The 16,581-nt window shown below is 47.1% G+C and overlaps 1 protein-coding gene across 3 annotated transcripts in view; it reads left to right on the plus strand.

Annotated features, from left to right (window-relative positions):
- Nucleotides 1-16,581, plus strand: part of LHFPL2 (LHFPL tetraspan subfamily member 2) — a 598,425-nt gene that overhangs the window by 209,279 nt on the left and 372,565 nt on the right. For all 3 annotated transcript variants that reach the window (XM_069627421.1, XM_069627420.1, XM_069627422.1), the window contains one exon: nt 15,298-15,366. The gene's annotated coding sequence lies outside the window, so the exon portion shown is untranslated. The remainder of the gene's footprint in view (nt 1-15,297; nt 15,367-16,581) is intronic.

A 16,581-nucleotide genomic window follows, 5' to 3' on the forward strand; every position in this document is an offset into this window, starting at 1 on the left:
AATCCCTTAACCTTCTGGACTGGCCTGGCCGCCTTGACCATCTAAATGGTCCCTTACTTTTTGGTCCAACTCTTTCTGAACTTATTGCGAGACTTTTGGGTACTTTGAACCGTGTGACCTTGGACACATTTCGACCGGAGCCTCTTAAAGTGGGTCCGGCCTTGCTAGCTTTGACTTTGCGGTTTTAACCTGCCTTTCTCTCCTGTGTACGTCCGAAAGTGTTGGGATCTGTTTCCATCTTTGCTCTGCCTTTCTCTCCCTTTTAACCCGATTGATTAGAGTGCCATCTTCGTTAAGCGCTCACCGCTGTCTGAAAATAAGTGTTGCTTTACTTAAGACTTGTCTAACTAATCGTTGAAGGGAGTGTATATCTTTTAGTGACCGTGTTTTTGAACTGCTTGATCTGAGTGCCAGTGTGTTTTACTAGATGTGTTTTTAAATAAATAATTATCTCTTTTACACCAAGCTCTGGTAAGTGTTTGCTTGTTCTACTCTGTTCGTTTTTACCTATTGTGAATACTCTGTATACTGCCTAACTCTTCTTGAGAGAAGTCTGACTGCTCAGCCACAGCTACCAGGTAAATCTGGGTGGTACAGACTGCTACCAATTGGGTTTACTGCCAACCACCTGTAGTCTTAAATCTTTTGCAGTGGTCCCAGCAGGAACTGCACAGGTTTCTGCCTAACACCCAGATTAAAGCAAGATTCTGCACCACAGTTCCAGAAAGAAATAAGGAAATCTTGGTTTATAACAAAGTTTTAACAGTTCTTTGTAACTTCAACTTGACAACAAAATGTTCCAACACTCCAGCGGTTCAAAAAAAGGTTCTTTCTCTTCCTCTTGTAATAGTGAGATTCAAAGTAAAGTTCTTCACATAAACAAAGAATATCTTCGGAGTTCATCAGCTGGTTTGTAACATAATTTGTCTTTGTCAGGATTCTTTTGCCACAACCTATTCAGTCGGAACATATATATAACACTTCTGTAGCAGTCTTACACCGTTCCTGCTTCAGCAATGAAAGTTTGTCAGGATAATGTGTTAACACCACTTCATCAACTTCTACCTGGTTTACTTCCATGCCAGGCCTACTACTTCAAAGTTTGCTGTTCGAGTATACTCCCCTGCCCGAACAGTAATTTACCAACAAGTGCCTCTGTGGTTAAGATCGGCTTACAACAGCTTTGCAGTGTTCATCGCTTTACAACATCAGACTTTAAGCAACTCTTCAGGGCAGGCAAGATTCACATTGTTGCTCTTTAGTACTCTTAAACCTCCAGGAGGGCACCGTTCTTGGCACTCACTGTTATCAACCAAACACTGACATGGATTTGATTTTATTCTGCTTCTCCCTTGGCTTTGGCAGTGTGGTTTTATACCAGATTTTATGTGCTTCTTCAAGTATGGGCAATAAGCTTTACAACCTTTGTAACTTTCATTCGTCCCCTTTGGACTGTGGCAATATCTGTTGGGTTTAAATTGCCTTGCTTTTCTTTTGGCTTGCGTAATGGTTGCCTGCATTAGGTTCTAATATTTTCCCCCATCTTGGTGCTGGGTTCTAAATAAACCTGTATGCTTAAAAAGACAGTCATTGGGCTTTGCAAAATTGCCTTCAGCATTAGTGTCATAAACACGCAAGTGTTTTCTATTCTTAAAACGCCTGTAGCGAGCGGTCTTGGAGCGCTCTGGTGCCACTATCAGCCGGTGAACTCACCGGGTAAGACGTGCACATCATATTCCCTCGCTGCTCACAGGTATTTTGCATCAGTGGCTCTTCGCTAGCCCACACTCCACTGATTTTGGTCTGCCGTCACCTGCGCCAATTGTACAAAGTTCCTTTGCTCCGGAGGCTCTCTGGTGCTCGCCGGCCACAGTGGACAGTCTTTTTGAGAAGAAAGCTTTCCACACGTTCGCTTCCCACTGTGCAGCCTCTGCAAAACAGGTCTTCAGAGGGGCAAGCTTCCCTCTCTCACGCTTACCACTTTGCGACCCCTGCAGTTAATGATCCTTGAGGCAAAGACCCTCTCAGGACCGGCTACTGCTTTCTGTTAAACAGTGGTTTTGGCGTCTTCTCCCCCCTCCAGTTTCTGCTGCTGCTGCTTGCTTTGCTCACACTGCTCACCCTGCGTTCTAATGGACTGCACCGAAGGGGTTCTTGCACAGGATCTTGCATTTGATTGCTGCCGTCACTGGGAGCCAGTGGAGAGATTTTAGGGATGGAGAGATGCGGTCCCTGGGCTTGAGGCCAAGGATAAGTCTCGCAGTCCTATTCTGGATTAGTTGGCAGGGCGAATGGAGGAAAGAGGGAGGTTGAGGAAGAGGCTATTGCACTAGTCAAGCCTAGAGAGAGCCAGGGCTCTGAAGACATTGAGCTTCTGGGGAAGGTGAGGAAAGGTAGAATACCCCTGAGGGGATGGAGCTGAACATTGGACTTCTTGGCAAGGTCCATGTGTGGAAAGGAGGAGAGAGATGAGTCAAAGATGATCCCAAGGTTTTTTACCTTGCATGTGGGTGAGAGGAGGGTACCCAAGGAGTGTGGTCAGAGAGTGAGGGGAAAACTAGGAGCATGCATCCCAATGAGGACGATCTGTCTTGCTGCCATCGAGGCAGAGATCATTTGCAGAGCACCATGCCTGAATAGCAGCCATGCAGGCAGTCGGGTATGAGGGAGGAAAAGGAGGAGGAGATGGGGGCAGGCAGCCGGAAAGAGAGCTGTGTGTTGTCTGCGTAACGAGGGGGGTGGGTGGAGATTAGGTGGTCCAGAGGGGTCAGGTAGATGTTGAAGAACCAAGGAGATAGGATAGAGCCCTGAGATATGCCACAGGTAGAGAGTGAGGTGAAGGAGAGAAAAGGACCCATTTGCACTTTGGAGGGTCTGTTGGAGAGGAAAGAGGTAAGCCACGCCAGTGGCCTGTCCGTGATGCCTAAGGTATCACAGAGGCGGTTTATGAGGATGGAGTGGTTGACCCTGTCAAAAGCAGAGGGAAGATTGAGGATCAGAACAGAAGGAGTGAGTCCAGATTAGACAGTAGATCTTCTCAGTTGAATTGAGAGCAGTTTCAGTGCCTCCAGTGCCAGTTCAGTGTTGAGGGTCAGTTGGGGGATGACCAGCTTCTCCATGAGTTTGCCCAAGCAAGGAGTTCTAGAGAAAGGACGATAGTTAGATGGGCTAGAAGGGTCAGAAGACGACTTTATTAGGACGGGGTGCACAAGAGAGTGCTTGAGGGGTTGAGGGAAAGAGCCTGTGGCAAAAGAGTGGTCACAGAGATCAGCCAAGTCTTATTCACAGACTTCTTTTCATTGTACCTTTGGGAGCTAGGGGAGCGTCTAGCTCTATAAGTCTCCAGGGTTTGAGAAGGGTTTTCATTTCCCTCAATGCCTAAGGTTTCATGATTGTTTTTACCCCTATTAAGATGTTCAATTTGGGGAACTAAAAGATTTTTTTGACAGCAAGCCATTACATACTTTGGTATTGAGGAAATGTCCTTCCTAGAGGAAGACAAATTCTGTCTCTCACCCCCCAGAGGCCTCTTGTTCCCCTGTGCCCTTTCTCCTCCGTGGTGATCCTCCCGCAGAATACCACCCTCAAGGCCTGGATCAGAAAGTGTCTGCCCCCCCTAGGATTCATCACACGTCATGGCCAAAAGGTCTTGGAACATTCAGATTTGCAAGCAATTGTCCCTTCTCCCGTGCCTTCTGGCATAATGTTTTACGTGAAGTAATGGCCCTTTGCCAGCACTGACCGCAGGCCATTGGGGGCAGAGCGTGTTCCCTTGATGGATCCTGTCAAATGATATTCTGCACTGGGGGATCATCAAAAAGACTGTTAAGGCTTTCACCCGATGTTCAAGGGTAATCGTGGTTTCACCTTGCGGTTCTTTCACTCTCATGATCCGGATGTTGGAGCATTGCTCCCGATTCTCAGGGTCATTAACCTTCAGTGCAAGGTCCCTTTCACTCTACTCTAGGTCCAGTATGCGTCCATTTTCATGTCCAGTAGTTCTGCCGAGAGTTGATTATTCGCCAAGATTTCCACACTCTCCACAACCTTTTCGACCATCCCAGTCAGATCCATGATAGCCATTGTCAGGCCATCTCTTTATTGATCTAATTCTGTCCAAAAGTAGGTGGATATCCGCTTTCGTGGACCCCTCTTGGTCAGCACTTGGAGTGGTAAGAGAATCCTCAATTTGTGTTACTGTAGAGCGATCTGGCTCTCTGCGGAAGCTAGTGAGCACTGTAGTCGTGCTGGGGTCCAACATATAGTGTCGATGGGCGTTCATATGGGTTTTCTGCGGTTTTTCTCTGCGATATGTGGTCAGTCTACAACAAACTTTGTTCCTCTCCTCTGGGATGCCACTCAGTGTAGGTGCAGCAATGCTGTAGGCCCTTAGGAGCCACCCACACGAGAAGGCTTTTTGCCCGCTACGAGGCAAGTTGCGCTTAGGTGGGCCCCCCGACCCAGGGAATCTACTCTGCGGCGAGTACTTTATTGCAGAAGAGGTCTGTGAGGAGGAGTTTGGGTGCAGCTCAATCGAGTATTGCGGTCTTGTCACGCAGGTGATACAAACATTGCTTCCACAAAACGCTAGTCCCCTCCAGGCTGTGGTTCAGAATATGGTTCAGTATATGGCACGGCACTACGTTGCCGTCTGGCTATAGAAGGAGCGCTTCAATCCCACCAGAGGATCTCGCTCTGTCATACTCTTTCGTGACCGCATGCCGGCCCTGCGTCTGGGCCGAGCAGTCGTGGTGAGAAGCTGGAAATATGGGCTGCACTCCGCACCCCCTCCACTGCTTATGTCACCTTGAAGGGCGGATGTAATGGGCTGGTTCACTGTATGGCTGGATCAGTGTCCGCAGTGCAACGGAGAAGAGGGCGCCTGCCCGCGTGGTGTGCAGACCCTGCAGTGCGCGGCTCTCAAGGATGGTCCGCCATTAAGTGGACCACTGAGACTAGAGTGTCCGTATCTCTGCGAGTCTGTTGTTAGACTTCTGTTTCCCTCCTGGAACTTCTGGGCAGTAGCTCATCCGTACTGTATGATGTTCGGTTTTAATATCTTTAATTCTCCATTATTATTATCTGCCACAGCGCGTAGTCCCCGCCGCCCCCAGAGCACTGGAGGTTAAAGGCTGAGGCTTTTCAGTGGCACAGGGGATCGCTCTGTGAACTTCTCTTCATTTCAGCAATTCTGTTGCATGGCCCAGAGACTCTGGGGCCCTTGAAGTGGTTGTCTATTCTCATCTGTTTCTGCCAAACCCCTTGACGCACTGTTTCCACTTGCACATATCGTTTTGGAATGAGTACTTTACAAATAAATGTAACAGGAACTAGCTGTACCCAACACACTGGCGCTAAAGCACTGTCTCTTTGCAAGCATTGGACTCCATGTTCTCAATGTGCAAAAACGTGAAAAACTGGTTCTAACAATGCAGAATAAGAAGGCCCTGTTTGAGAAAATCTGGGGGGGGCTTTTTGAACACGGCTCTGGACTGAGCATATGTCACAAGGAGAAGTTAGAAGATAAGATAATCACATCTTCAATTTCCTGTACATTTATATGTATATATTGGCAGATATTTATATCAGATTATTGTGCTCTATAAGGTATAAAGAAGTATGGTAATTCTTTTTGTTTTTGTTTCCCGTAGGTCTTAGATACAGACTTTATATTGTAATTTGTTTGGTTGCGGGGAGGGTTTGGGTTTTAATCATTGTTGAATTTTAGGAGGTTTCGATTGTTTATGTTGAAGTTATTGTACGTTTTATTTATTTGATGGAAAAACTGAATAAAATGGTTCCAAAAATAAAAAGCTTTGGTCTTCGCAAGCACGTACACTGGTTGCAGGGGTAGCAGAGGTCCCCGGATAGATGGAGGGACTGAGGGGGGCTCCACAGGGGTGAAATAGGGCTTCAGAGAAGCGATCAGTTACATGTTTTTTGATGGGTAGTGTCTTCATGTCCTTCCTGAAATAGGGAGGCCAGTCTCATCTGTGTTGGTAATTGTGCGAGAGACATGGTGCCTAGCAGGAAAAAGCCGGTTCCCTATTGTTCTCTCTTTTGGTTCTTTGTTTCAAGCCTGGTGATGATGCGGCTTTCTGGCGGTGCGCTGACCTCCAGAGAGTATGGGATTCTTTTCCGGGTAGATCGCGGTGTAGTGGTGACTCTTTTGAACATGATGTATGCTTGAAAGGGGTTGCCACTGCAGGCCCTTGAGAATGGTGGCGATGTGATTGCATTTTCTTAGTCCTGTGATGAGGCGTGCTGTCCATGGGTGTCAATTAGGGGAAACTAGAGGTTCCAACTACTACTCCTGGCACTGCCTTGGCAACCCCCCACCTGCTGCCCATGTGACCCAACGTCTACTGCCCCAATGAGTGTTCTATTGCCAGGTGTGTTTGGCCCCATTCACTTTTTCAAAATGATGACTGCCTGTCAGGTGGCAGCCACCACCTTACATGTAACTCCTGAAAGTGTGCATGGTTTGTCCTTTGGCTTAAGGAAAATGAACATGTTCCCCCCTCCCCAGTAGTACTTTCCAGGATTCTTATTGTGTATTGAGCTGCATTCCCCAGTTTGCATGTGTGTGCAGCATCTGTGCCTGCATTTTGCTTAAGTGTAATATTCTATGACTTCTGTGTGGCACTTCATTGTAAACTGGGCAAAACATTTCTCTGTACATTTAACACATTATCTTAGTTTACTCTGTGTCTAGAAAGGATTGTAGCTAGCTCAGTGGATTAAGTGCTTGCTACTAACTATGTATCCTGCATCCCATCACAATGAATAATACCTGTTTTACCCAACAGTTTTTGGCAAATGTTTCTTTCATTTTGTTCGGGCTGATTTAGAGTGTGGTTGGCGGAAAATGAATTTGGTCTTTGTTGGTTTGAGCTTCTGGTTCACGTTGAGCTAGACATCCAGGTTGGAGGATGGACAGACTGACCCAAGTCGATGAATGTTGGTGATGCACTTGATCTTCAGGTAAAGCCGTGTGACATCTGAGCGCCTAGAGGGGACATGTAGAGGATGAGGATGACCTGCAATAGGAACCTAATGAACCTCTGCAGGTTACCGGGCAGTGCTGGGATCCATTGGGCCCATCTGGACAAGTTGAACTCCATAGGAGAGGTAAGTGGAGGACCGGTGCAGGGCTGTTAGTTCAAAATCCTTGTGCAGGCGAGGATATTGTGGCATGCTTCATGCATCAAAAGCTGCAGAGGGGTAGAGTAGGGCGAGTAAGCTGGTGCTCTCTCTTGTCCAGGATGTGTAGATCATAATCGATAACTTGGATAGTGGCGACTTCCGGTAAAAACAGATTGGTAGTTCTGTAGAAGATTGCGCGGAGAGATCCTTTTGTGCAAGCTAATGGCAACCGTCTTCTCAGTCACTTTGCTGAGGGAAGGGTAAATGCATCATGGGGCGATAGTTGGCTGGGTCATCCAGGTTGAGTTTGGATTTCTTCAGCAGGCGGAAGATCTGTCCCATTTTCAGTGCATTCGGGACGATGTCTTGTGTAAGGTATGCATTGATGCTGTTGAGAAGTGATGCGAGTGTTTCACCTGTGATGACGTTCGCAATGGTGAAGGGGAGGTTATCAACTTTGTAGGTGCTGGGTTTGAGGGCTGCATGAATGTTGGTCAGTTATCTAGAGTAATTGTCCTGAATTAGATTCATTTTAATATGTTGCAGGCTAATATGGAAAAGACTTCTGTGGCTTGTTTACAGCTGTGAACATGTTGTCTTATCTTGTCTGTGAAGAAGTTATTGAAGAGTTCGGCCGGGTGTTGATCCTGTGCTTCGCATCTTGGACGATTGCTCGGATCTTGTTGGATGCCTTCAAAACGGATGTTTTTTTGTTTGCTTTGGCTTGCCTGTGGTGATGAGCCTCCTGCCTGCTGAATGTCTGGTTCTCCAGCTGATGTTTTGCAGGTAGTGGGGTGTTCTTCCGGCCTTTTTTGCCTACGTTTAGCACGCTTGCTGTTGATGAGTTCCTGTGTGCACCAATGCCTGGACGGCTTATGTTTGAGTCGAGATTTCAGTGGTGCTCGTGTGCTGATGGTCTGTCGGGGTGTGGCTGAGTGCACTGAGCCGGGTATAGGTCATAGTACCGAATCAAAAGGATCGAATGACAAAAGGGTTGAGACAATTCGACAAAAAAAAAAAAGTCGATCCTTTTTTCTGTTTTTTGTGGGGGACTGGGGGGTGTCCCCTCCAAACCCCTGTTTTGGTGTAAAAACACCCCTTTAAAGCTAAACTAGAGCACAAAAAAAAAGACATTGTAAAAAAAAATGCGATCCTTTGGTTTTCGGTCGAATGCACTCTCACCTTTTGCATTCGATCCTTTTGTTTTCGAAACTTTAACTGGACACCCACCGGGTGTTGACATTCTCTGAGCGGTCGGATGTGGAGGGCAGGTTTTCTTGTAGTCAGTCCATGAAAAAGTTCTTAGAACAGCGGTAGGAGGGACCTAGGCAGAGAAGGAGCACCCCCCTCCCCTCCTAATATTTGCTCTCCCCATAAATCCACTGGCTCAAACAGTTGGGGAACATGCTAGGTCCTGGGACTGAATGTTCCAGGACCCCCCAATAAATGGGCTTTATTTACACATATATAAACAAAGGGTATGCCAGAAGGGACGAATTTAAAAAGGATTTACAATTTTCAGAAAACAGATCAATGCTGCCATGCTGTAAGCAGGGAAACTGCCAGGCGACCAGCATTCTCAGCACGTGTCACGCATCAGTATGCGATACTTGTCAAACAATTTATTTGTTTAAATAATTTGAATCAAAACGATTACTTTTTACAGTGCAAGAGGAAGTTGAAAGCATTTCAACATTTTTCACTCAGAATGCTTACAGTGCACATATGCAAGCACGCTTTTATTCTTTCCACACATTCCTAAATGGAATTAAAGGGAGTAAAACGCAGGTGTCATCGGCCGTGAATGGCCTTTTCAGTCTGTCATTTCCTGTCTCTTCTGGACCAGCAACACAGACCTTTCCCTAGGTTCAGAATAACTGTCAGTTGTGCCGTTTTTTGTACCATATGAACATTTAGATTGGAGAAATCACTGTAAAACAATTAAGCTACATGTAATTGCCGGCTGTCATGTAAACACGGTTCATTGTAAATCAGGAATGATTTCCTTATTATTGAAACTCTCACAGCTTTACTGATTTTCCTAAAACTAAGCTCAGAAAAGCACATTGCATTTTATTTAATTGGGAGGGCTAGCATTACCCGTGGAGCTGCTGCACCCCTCCATTCAAAGTTTACATAAACCTAGAGACAGACCCTTGTTTACGGGGCCACCATGCAGCTAAACTGGTAGGGTGCAGATGATAGGTAGGGGGTTCCCTTGACGCACTCTCCGCCCGTATGGAGCGCCTACTTCTGTTGGAGCGGGTTCAAGTTGCAAAGTAGACTACAATAAAACCAACTCCTTATTGATCCCAAAAGACGGAGAGTCTGATCTAAGAACAGGTCTCCATTAACCCCTTTGGATATATGGGGCCCAGAACTACCTTGTTGTATAAACACAATGGGCCTCATTACACGGTAGGCGGTGAACCATACCGGCACCGCCTTGGTGGAAAGGGGAATTACCGCCCCATTCCAAGGTTGGAGGGGCGGTAATTCCCCCTTCCACCATTGCCGTTCCCCATTCCCATTTTTGCCCCATAGGGCATAATGGGAATGGGGAAGGCGCTAATTACAGCACCGCAAATTGCGGAGGGCAGTGTCTTCCATTCCTAAAGAGTGAATCCTGTCCAGGAGAATGGCGTGGCAGTGGTATCGAAGGCGGCAGAGAGGTCAAGGAGAATGAGTACAGTGCATCCTTCAGCATCCGTGGTTCTTTGTAGATGGTCTCAAATGGACACTAGGGAGGATTTGGCTCCTTGGAGGGGTCTGAAGCCGGATTGTGCAGGATCAAGGGTTGGCTTCAGTGAAATCACTGAGTTGCTTGTATGCTGTGCGTTCACTGAATTTGGCCATTAAGCAGGTGTTTGAAATCGGTCGGTAGTTCTTTGGAATGAGTGGGTCAAGTTTTTTGAGGGGTTCCGGGAAAATTCCCCATGTAAGGCATTGGTTAAAGATGGAGCGTGCATTTCTGCTTGCACAGCTTAAAGTTAGGATGTTTTTGAAGAGGGTGGGTGAGTGAGCACAGGTCCTCGGAGGATCCTGACCAGCGGCTTTGCGCTTGGAGCAAGAGGAACTCCTGGTGTGAGATTGAGGGGAAAGAGGTGAAGGTTTGCATCGGGAGGGAGTTGGGACAGGGGATTGGAGGTGGTCGGGCAACAGATAGGAGCATGATTTGTGTTTTAGAGATGACGGCAGAATGTCTATCAATAGCGATGTTATGAAAATGTTCTGATAAGAGGGCATTGCATAGTGATTGTGAGTTCGGTGAAGGAGGGGTTGAGCAACCTGGCGATTTGAATTCAGAGCTGATTCTGTGTGATTCCTTGCTTGGGTTGCAAGAGTTCAAGATTCCGTTCCCATAGTATGCCTTCATTATTTTTATGATTTCCGATCTGTCGCCCTTGTTAGTCTTACCAAGGGGGTTTAGTTTTGGGGGGTTGGGTTGGTTGTCCAGGTCCGTTCCAGACAGTGCTTGAGAGTTTTTAGAGATTTGAGGTGGGCGGTGTACCACCTGGGTGTGGGGCTTAATCTCTGAAAGGTCCATTTTGTTGGGGTGTGGGTTGTGAGGACGCTGGAGAGCCATTGGTCTAAGAGTCTGATAAGGGCCTGCGGGGGACCTTCCGGGAGGGAGAGTGCTGGGAATAAGTTGAGGAGGCAGTTTGCCAGGTATGGTTCCATGTAATAATGTTCCTGCAAAAATGTCTCCAGACAAAAAAGTTGCAGTTTTTTGTGTAGACATTGTTACATTGAACATGCAGGGGACACCCCTGAAGCCCGTGATTTTATATAATTTTTTTTATAAGGGTAGCAAGGGACATCCACGCAACCCGTTCCCATCGCAAATTACTTTTCACAGCAACGTTATGCATGGGGCCATTTTGATCTGATGCCCTATGTATTGGGTGATAACGACTTTGATCCTGAGTGGGGTGAGAGGTGCAGCGGTGCAGAGGTTGGTGGTGGCAGGGCGTGTTCTTGGAAGGGGGCTAGTGGTGAAGATGGTAAGAAGAAGATTTCTGAGTGATCTTTTTAGGGGATGTTGGGGCAGAGTGGATACAATGTTTGTGGTGCTGAAGACCAAGTTGAGGGTGTGGCCTTCAGTGCAGGTGGCCAGTGAAATGCATTGTCAAGTTGAAGGCTTCTAGGTTATCTGTCAAAGCGGGTCATTGGGTTTGAGCGGGAGTCAAAACGGATATTGAAGTCACCCAGGATGGTGAGTGTGGGATGCAGGTTGAAGGTAGTCGACCGAGGTGTCACTGAGTGTGTCTGCAAAGTTTTTGTTCTAGCCAGGGGGGGTCTATAGATCAGTAGGAAGCTGTGGGAGGTGGATGGTGGCAGTGGAGTCTTACAAGAAGGCATTCATGGTCTGTGGTGTTGGCTAAGGTGTCCTTGATCAGCAGAGGGAGTTGGTGCTTGTGTGGGATTGCTAGTCCCCCACCTCTTCTTGATCTATTCTGAACAGTCCAGTTGTAGCCGAGGGTTGGAGTGTGTGAGGTCTTGTGTGCAATCATGTGCAATGGGTTCGTAGTAGATGGCAAACCAGGTCTCTGTGATGAAAAGGATGTGTGGCTTTTTTTGTCTGTGATAAGGCCAAAGATGTCAAAATTGTGTTTTTGCGACTGGCCGGGCGTTGATAAGAATGCAAGAGATTTGGTGGGTTGGGCTAAACAGTGTTTGCCCGGGTCATGGTGGGGATTGTTGAAGGGTTGGGAATGATGGGGGTCGGTGGGAGGTGGTGGCAAGGTGAGGGATGGGGAGGCCAGTGGAGGGCATCATGGGTGCAGGTTGACAGTGGGGGTGACCTGCTCAGTTAGGTCTGGGCCATGTAGAAGGATTATAATCATGACGAGGATGAATGTGTTACCCCTGAAGGATGGGATGAGGTGGGATTTTAATGAAATGATGAGGAACCGTCTTTGTAATCAGGAGAGAGTTGAGGACTTGTGGTATTTTTTTTATTGTAATGCCCTTGGTATTCAGACATTCGTAAACCGTTTTTATTTCATCACCTTAAAGAGCTGAATGTTAGATATTATTGTGATGCAATTAGTTTAATTATGGAGAATAATGATGAAGAATATTTGTACAATTTATAGGATTATTTTTAGAGCCCTGAATAGGAGGGCATCTATTTAAACGGTGTAAGTCATGTTAAATGAAATATGTAGATGTATATATATCCTGTTTTATGTTTTGTTTCTAATGGAGAAATCCGAATTAAATAAAGAAATTGATTGGCAGAGGGGAGGAGGGGAATGGTGATAAGACCGGGTTGGGAGCCAGAGGGGACGTTGGGGTGCTATAGCGAGGGGGTAAGGGTTGGGATCTGGGGTGGCGCATGGTTGATGCTGCTGAGTGGGTCATAACGTGCATGTGAACACTACACGTTTTTATCATTTTTGAAACTCCAGTACAGACATATAAATCCTACCCAGAAAGATCCCCTTGTTTTCCGGGTTGTCTTGCAATCATCCCGTGCAGAAAATAAACACAAGGTCTCCGCTTCCTCGCCCCTTTTTAAAGAAGCTCTAATTAGCCCGGTCTGAGAACTGAGCGCCCGCAACTCTTGCAACCGATAATAAGAACCATGTCAGTCAAGTAGCCTGAAAGCGACATGAAGTATCTTTCCATTCATCTCCAGATACTGCTGCAGATGCTCGTGATTACAGCCTTCGCAAAAGAACTGGTAAAAGAATCATCTAGTTTCCCAGAAAGCTGCAGAGCTGCAGGTGTGGCCTTAGGTTTCCATCAACGTCCCCCTAATGACTTGCACATGCGGCACAAGCACGGCTTCGGCCTCAGTGGGGAAGTGGGCGGGGCGCCTTCGTTCGCGCGTTTACAGGAAGTCCTGCATTTCAAGACCGCCATTTTATCTTTGGCTTCTTACATTTAATGTGCGACGCGTCTTAACAAATATTCTCTGGCATGTGAAATGTGTTTCGTGTTGCTTCTGAATCCAGGGTTGTGCCCGCTTTAGGCTTGCAGTAGGAGCGTGTTCGTGAGCGTGCGTCCTGCTGCATTCCTGAACGAACATATGACTTTCTGGAGCACTGTAAATCTGGCAGAGAAGTTGTATAATTTTTTCTAGATTTGTGTGCATATGACTTTGACTCTTGTGAGTTCGATTTTGTATCAGTGATTTGTTTATTATTATCTCTGGCTTTTTTTAAAAATTTGACTCCCTTTGGAATCACTATATTCTGCGTGATCTGTTAAAGGGACGTAACAATGTATTCAATAGTAAATGCTGACCGTGACCACTGGGAAATGGTTGCGCGCATTGCCTGGCACCATACTGGCACCGTTTCCCCCAGGGCTGGTTCCAACCAACCTTCGTAGGGCTATTAGCATTCGCCGTTTTTCATAAAGCCAGAACCCCCCCCCCCCCACACCTAGGCACACACCAAATGGACCCTCCCTCGTCCCAGGTACACGGCTCTCAAACTCAAACACAATGACCAGAAATTACTCCAATCGAAGCCGGCCAACTAAAATTGTCAAAAAGCCCCTCTTCACAGAATGATGGCCCTTCATGGCCCCCAGGAACTTTTGATCTACTGGGGAATAGGATTCTTGCCTGTCAACTCATGTCTTTCGTGGCTGATCTGGATGCTAGAGGGAGTGCGAGACAGGTGACCTCCGAATCCCCAAAACTCTAGCAGCGCCTGACTGCTGATTAGCCCAAGCAGCACCCTAGAGAAGGACCCTTGCAAAAGGCTGAAGAGTGATATTCCAAATGACCACGGTAGGTCTCCCTCTGCAAGTCTTTTCCTTATCCCACACCTCCCAAAAGTTTTTATACATGTTCTCTCGCACGTGATCCAACTAAATGCTAAACTCCAAGGACTGCCACTATTGGTGATTTACAGGTTTCCTATCCAGGTTATGGACTGGCATCCTCTCCCAAACGCATAGAGACACATTGGCAAGCATGCACTATGGACGTGGTGGCAAGAATGAGTCCCAGTTGCTCATAACCACATCCTTCGTTGTCTACACAAGTATTTGATCACAAGAAGCTCTTTTGAGGAATTTGATTTTAAAAGATGTATCCAATCAGCAAACCCTGTTAAAAAAGTTTTTTTACACACATCTCCTGTCCAGAGAAGTTTCATTGCACGTCCTGATCAATGTATAATGCGGAGATGATGTGGAAGGCCGACGCGTGTTTCATGCACTTCTGCTGCTTTTCAAGACAATGGAAGTAGTTGCATGTACATATTCCAAAGCAGCAGTAAGAGGCTGAAGTCGATGTTCATATACCAAAGCAATTGCCCTCGGCAGGTGTTTCAATCAGTATTATAATGTACAAAAGCTAAACAGTTCTACATCTCTATTAAAAATAAAACGGGACATAACACATGTGACCTCCAAGAAATCTTCTCGCCAACAGACCGGTCCTAAACAATGGAACAGTCAAACAGATGGATCAAAACAGTTCATAATTAAGATATGCCGGGTTGTTTAAATGTACCACCTTAATGGATCCACTTAATGACATGTGCATAACAATGGAAGAAATACTATAGCAAGTTCTACAGCAGCCAAGTGGTCTAGACCTAGGCATTTGAATGTGCGGGCAGATAACCAACTCTCCCCTTTTCTCAGTGAGTAATGGACTATCTTCCGTTGTTTTACATGTGATGCGCATTATCCTTCAGGCGAAAGAAAACGAGCCATGCAAGGTCGGCACATTTTTGTGCACTGCCCCGGAAATCCTGTCCCTGTTGATTCGCATGGTCGTCATAACATTATTTGGTGTATGGTTTTTCTCTCAGCCTTATCGAAATCGCAAGTTACTGCATGAAAATATCAAATTGTAGCGCCTTGCCTGTAGATTGGGCAGCTCTCCTGAAGCGACTCCAGAATCAGCCTGGTATCGATCAGTGCACATGAGAAGGTTAATCGTGTGTGTTTGTACAGTAGGAAGCCAATTCTAGATCTTTAGGGTCAATGAGGGGCGGTAGAAGCATGCCATTGCGCGAGCTGTTGAGCGGGGCAGTAGTAAGACCTAGAACGATGGAGGACCCTTAAACCAGAGCGCCCAGTTCCATTAGCAGCCAGCGAGCATTGAATAATCTTATAATATGTAAATAAAGTAAGGTCTTGTGGTATCCATTCACACTAACCCTTGCTGTTTTTTCACAGATTTACATTTCCGCCAGCCACCAGTAGCTTGTCTGTTCATTCGAGTTATGCTGCAAGTAATCTCATAAGGTATGTACCCAGTGTTTGCCTGATGATCGGGTGTCTGGCTGCTGTGCAGTCTTCTGTATGCTTCTACTGTTATGGTGTCTGGCTGCTGTGCAGTCTTCTGCATGCTTCTACTGTTGGGGTGTCTGGCTGCTGTGTAGTCTTCTGTGTGCTTCTACTGTTGGGGTGTCTGGCTATTGTGCAGTCTTCTGCATGCTTCTACTGTTGGGGTGTCTGGCTGCTATGTAGTCTTCTGTGTGCTTCTACTGTTGGGGTGTCTGGCTATTGTGCAGTCTTCTGCATGCTTCTACTGTTGGGGTGTCTGGCTGCTGTGCAGTACTGCTGTTGGGGTGTCCGGCTGCTGTGCAGTCTTCTGCGTGCTTCTACTGTTGGGGTGTCTGGCTACTGTGCAGTCTTCTGCATGCTTCTACTGTTGGGGTGTCTGGCTGCTGTGCAGTCTTCTGCATGCTTCTACTGTTGGGGTGTCCAGCTGCTGTGCAGTCTTCTGCCTGCTTCTACTGTTGGGGTGTCTGGCTACTGTGCAGTCTTCTGCATGCTTCTACTGTTGGGGTGTCTGGCTGCTGTGCAGTTCTGCTGTTGGGGTGTCTGGCTGCTGTTCAGTCTTCTGCATGCTTCTACTGTTGGGGTGTCTGGCTACTGTGCAGTCTTCTGCATGCTTCTACTGTTGGGGTGTCTGGCTACTGTGCAGTCTTCTGCATGCTTCTACTGTTGGGGTGTCTGGCTGCTGTGCAGTTCTGCTGTTGGGGTGTCTGGCTGCTGTTCAGTCTTCTGCATGCTTCTACTGTTGGGGTGTCTGGCTACTGTGCAGTCTTCTGCATGCTTCTACTGTTGGGGTGTCTGGCTGCTGTGCAGTGTTCTGCAATCTTCTACCGTTGGGGTGTCTGGCTGCTGTGCAGTCTTCTGCATGCTTCTACTGTTGGGGTGTCTGTCTGCTGTGCAGTCTTCTGCATGCTTCTACTGTTCGGGTGTCTGGCTGCTGTGCAGTTCTGCTGTTGGGGTGTCTGGCTGCTGTTCAGTCTTCTGCATGCTTCTACTGTTGGGGTGTCTGGCTACTGTGCAGTCTTCTGCATGCTTCTACTGTTGGGGTGTCTGGCTGCTGTGCAGTGTTCTGCAATCTTCTACCGTTGGGGTGTCTGGCTGCTGTGCAGTCTTCTGCATGCTTCTACTGTTCGGGTGTCTGGCTGCTGTGCAGTTCTGCTGTTGGGGTGTCTGGCTGCT

Source organism: Ambystoma mexicanum, chromosome 6p (assembly GCF_040938575.1).
Source record: "Ambystoma mexicanum isolate Mex_15411 chromosome 6p, UKY_AmexF1_1, whole genome shotgun sequence".
In the NCBI taxonomy this organism is placed as follows: domain Eukaryota; kingdom Metazoa; phylum Chordata; class Amphibia; order Caudata; family Ambystomatidae; genus Ambystoma; species Ambystoma mexicanum.